The sequence below is a fragment of the Haliotis cracherodii genome, unplaced genomic scaffold, assembly GCF_022045235.1.
Source record: "Haliotis cracherodii isolate W230 unplaced genomic scaffold, xgHalCrac1.p SCAF_6, whole genome shotgun sequence".
Taxonomy (NCBI): domain Eukaryota; kingdom Metazoa; phylum Mollusca; class Gastropoda; order Lepetellida; family Haliotidae; genus Haliotis; species Haliotis cracherodii.
The window spans coordinates 64,333,701-64,338,632 of NW_027266319.1; positions in this window are offsets into that span (position 1 = coordinate 64,333,701).

A 4,932-nucleotide genomic window follows, 5' to 3' on the forward strand; every position below is an offset into this window, starting at 1 on the left:
AATTCGGGATAATACCTACCGGTACGAGGTTCCAGAGACGTGGCGGAATCTTCTTCTAGACAGTTGTCTCCCTTCCAACCTATATAGGAATTTCTTGTGTATTTACACTTCACATGATTGACAGAAACATGACGCAAACAAATGATGTGGCCGTCATGTGTTTCCTTGGCATGCACGACTGGCGTAATAACGAGGCTAAATATGTGACCTAACGTCAAAAGTCCCTTAAAATAAAAAGTTATGTCCCCTAGCCATGCCATCTTCGCACTGTATTAGCCCATAGTATTCGTCTCCGTCGATGTTCAGCGGTCAACATACGTCATCTGAACGGTCGGTCCTGATACCTGCTGCCCGAAGTCTTCTGGTCACTGTGTATGCTCAACCGCCGACCCAAAGCATTCTTTTGTGCAACGTTCGCAGATACCGGTCTTCCTGTGCCGTAGTGACCCGTGGTCCCCCTGTCCTGGGCCTCTCTGATGTCCTTCCAGTCTGTCTGAAACTCTGCAACAAGTTCCCAACGGCAACACGGGAACAGCCAAAGGTTCTTGCAACGTGGGTGTGCGTGACCTCAATCTGGACCATCACAATTGTTCGCTCACGTTTATCTGATGTTAGACTTGGCAGTTTAAATGTGTTCTTTTTACAATGTTGATGTTTGACACTGCTAATTGTGCAGTACTTATACCCCTGTGGTACGAGCATTTCTACCAGCAAGGACATCACATAATTTTACATTTTTCGCATTTTCTCAAAAACAAGTGCGCATTGCCGGTAAGAATTACAGGCCCAACAACGATGCGTTTGGGCTATGTGTTTGTTCTTATTTGGGTTTGAACCAGTACAACTAATTTAAAATCACATTATTTTCAAATGTGCAAAGTTTCTTTTGCAGTTCAGTTTAGGTGGCCCCGTCGTCTAAGATGCCGCGATTCGTTGTGCAGAGTTGTCTCCCTTTGACACGCCGGAAACATGTGATCTTGGCTTCGAATCCCGGTTCGCCCCGATTATGTTTCTAGGTTTGTCAGTACCATACCCGTGCTCGTGGGTTTCACCGAAGTGGTAAACGTCTAAGACCTGCATCACTTCGGTCTTTCCTCCCACATTGCTTTGCCACACCGTGATATATCTGGAATACTGTTCAAAGCGGTGTTAAACCCAACTCACTCACTAACTGACCTCTCCAACAAAAAAACAAAGCATTCATTCTCTAAGGTAACAGGGTTCGGTAACCTTCAACAATAAATTTCATGTATACAATTATAGTTAATTGCGAATTAAATGTTAATCATTCTACTGGTGTCATGAAGATCAACTGAACGTTATGCTAAGTGTGAAAGCGACCTACCCTCAATGCAGGCAATGTTCCCCGTGATTAGGTGGCAGGTGTCATGCCCCCTGGTGTCGTCATCGTGCGCCACACATGTCTCGCATGTTGGTCCATACCAATCAGTGTCGCAATAGCCCCGTATTTGCAGCACCAGTCTAAACAATAGGACCGCCTCCGTGGTCTAGTGGTAGAGCGTCCGCCCGGAGAGCGGAAGGTTCGGTGTTCGATCCCCGGCCGCGTCATACCAAAAGACGTTAAAAGATGGTACTTGTTGTTACCCTGTCTGGCGCTCGGCATTAAGGGGTTAAAGCAAGGACTGGTCGGCTCGGAGTCAGTATACTGTGTCTGAGTGGGGTATCCATGTTAAACTGCTGCATGGTATCTCAGTGAGCTAGCACTATTAATAGGCATCAGTCCGGACTAGTACAAGCAGCCACACACACTCACGTGCATGCACGTCGCTATATAAGTGCAATAATCTTGGACGCGACGTTAAACCCCATTATTTCACCTCACCTCACCTCACCTCACCTCACCTCACCTTAACAATAGACACGTGCGTGAACACATACGACATATGTAAATATTTAGGTCATAACGTCCAGAAAAGCAAACATGTGCACTAAGTTAAAGGTTTCCGTTTTCAGTGGTGCAACGAAAGCAGTTTTGCCTGTGAGGTCTTTTCATCTTTTAGCATATTATACATGCATGCATGTGTATTCGGCCCCGTATTCTTAATGTTCATGGTCGGATTTTAAAGTACTTTCAGTAAACTTGCAGTAACTTACTTAAGAATGTCTACTGTGTTTTAAAACAACGTAAAGTAAACAAGCCACAATGGTTTCAGTGCGTTTCATAATCACATATTCGGTTGTTGACACAAGGGATCATATAAAACCAAAAAACCTTTTGTCAGACAGTTCACCTAATTAGCGTTCCTTAAGCGAGCCGCAAACTTATGATCGTGGGTTCGAAGGCCGGTTCGCCGTTATTATGTTTCTAGGTTTATCAGTACTATATCCGTGATCATTGTTTTCACCTGCATCACTTCGGGCTTTCCTCTCATATGACGCTGAAACTCCGATAAAAAAAATGAAATACTGTTCAAATCGGCATAAAATCAAGCTCACTCACTGTCATATACGAGAAGCGGACAATGTCCAATACACTATTCCAGACATGCTAGACGTGGGGACAAACAAGAGAGGACAGTGTGTTTTTTTATGGAATGACAGACAACACGTGTAACTGAACATCGTAAGAATAATGGCAAAAGAACTCACGCTGTCAAATTTTGTAGTATATAGTTTGCATACCCCGACCCTTATTCCTTCGGTAACACGTGCAGTGATGGCCAACGTAGTTCAAAACTGTCCATGTGCTGCTTTTAGTGTCTAGTGGCGTACACGTTTATCTCTATGTTGACCGATATCTGAGACAGTTATATTGAAGTTACAGACGGTGAGGGTACGATATATTAGGCTTAGCATCATATCAAATCTGTATACGTGCTAAGAGATCCGCCATTAATTAAGAAATAACGACGAGTGGAAGTTGTTTATCGCACAATCATTCGGCCATTGCGTTCTGCGCTGTCCAGCGACATCTACTGGGAGCAACTCATTAGGCACTTCCTTCTCAAAAGCGAGTGGACTTTCTATGGCATCTGACCTCGCTGTCGCTCGGCCAGATACCATAGAAAGTCCACTCGTGTCGTAAAAATGGTATCTAACGAGAATGAGTGTGGTATTTTATTCATTACCCACGTTAAATATATATTTAAGTGTAAATACATAACAACTTTCGTAAGTTGACAGACCAGCAAACAAAACAGCACCGACGATCAAGATCCTTTTGGAAGAAATTCTTCAACTTATGGTTATTAAAGCGCCATGTTGTAAGTACGAAGGACACCTATAAGAAAATTTGAAAAGTCACATTAGCGCCAGGCTTTGAATATCGGACTAACAGTCGGTCACTCGCACTGCCAGTGTCCCGTCTGTGCAATCAAAATGATTCGGTTTCCTTGATCTATCGGCTGAATTTATATCATGTTCGTACCATTTTGGAAGAGGGAAATCAGAGTGTTCGCCAAAGACATTCGTGTTAACTGTACCACCCTATACTGAAGACGTGAAAATCAACAAACTCAAGTCTGCTTGCATGTCAGTGACAGATTCGAACGATCGAAGGGCAAGGTCACCACCGGAATAAGAAAAGACAATCGTGGTCTACTCACAGCTTTTTACGCTAGAGATAGGGAATGTTATTGTTCACATTTGGGATGTTTGGGGACACAAAATCAGAAGTCAGGCACACTTCCACGGATTTTTCGAAAGATTTGTATCTGGTCGTGCAGTCGTGTATGTTCATTCATGAACAACACCTCCTGAAACAGCGCCACAAAATACGCTTCGAAGGGGACACTGATGGCACAACCGGATCATCCCAAGTAAGTCTAGATATCTGTCCGGATAGTTAAACAGACTTCATTTCACCACGCTTATCCTTTTACGTTAAATTAAATTGAAAGTTGCGAAAGTGGTCGGGTGCATCACACTCATGGGGGACCCTCGCTCTATTGATCGGTAGTCGTAAAATGGATATAACTCGATTATATGTAATGTCTGTAGAAGCTCTATGCATAACTTATATAGAATGCAAACCGAATTTGATGCGTGTGACTATTTTGTTTGGTTTAATAAAGTGTTTGTAAATATCTCTCGTTCTCATTATTAATTTCTTCAGTTCTGCCTTGTAGTTACAAAACGAATGACGTCTCGCGATTTTTTATGAATAAAAAAAGTAGTCCCGGTGTGACAGAGGTCACGGTTATCCAATCAAAACGAATAAAACAAGGTCAAACTTGTACGACACACGTCACACTCCGGCGCAGTGGTGACTCAGCATAACACCACTGCCACAGGCTAATTTGCATATCACGTGACCGGACTTTTCTCTTGTTTGTAAACAAACGCGCCTTTTCAGAAATCAGTGTAGAACGGACTAATGCTGGTATTTGGGGGCGCTTAACATATTGTTTTGCATAATTATATAGATATGCTACTACAACTGCGACAGTGAGTTGCATGACAATATATATTTATGCACCAAAGTGGCCGTATCGCCAGCACTTCGTTGGGCTTCGATGACAGCACGTGCAGCCGTACAACCAATGTAAACAAAGGATAACTACGCAAAAACAAATAGATTTTCACGTATTATGATACTTTCTTAATGAACCGTAAACATTCTTTGACGTTTGTTTATGAAAATGTGTAGACTTGTCAAACATGAAACGGATGAAAAGCATATTCAATATCTTGAATGGACTGTGAAAGATGTGACGAATCGTCACATGGCGCTGGCCTGTGGCAGAGGTACTAAGCTGCCCGCCGCATGGAACTCTGGGTAGGAGAGTGGACACACGTGTGACGTACGGATTTAGTATCTTACCACATGTATCCTCACCACGTGGGTAATAATATAAAATATACAACTCTGGGAATTGCGGCTCATTAATATTGAGTGGAGGATGGTGGTAAAAATGTGAAACAAAACAAAAATTAACAAAAAAGAATTAAAGAGATCTTTTCGCTTTTTAT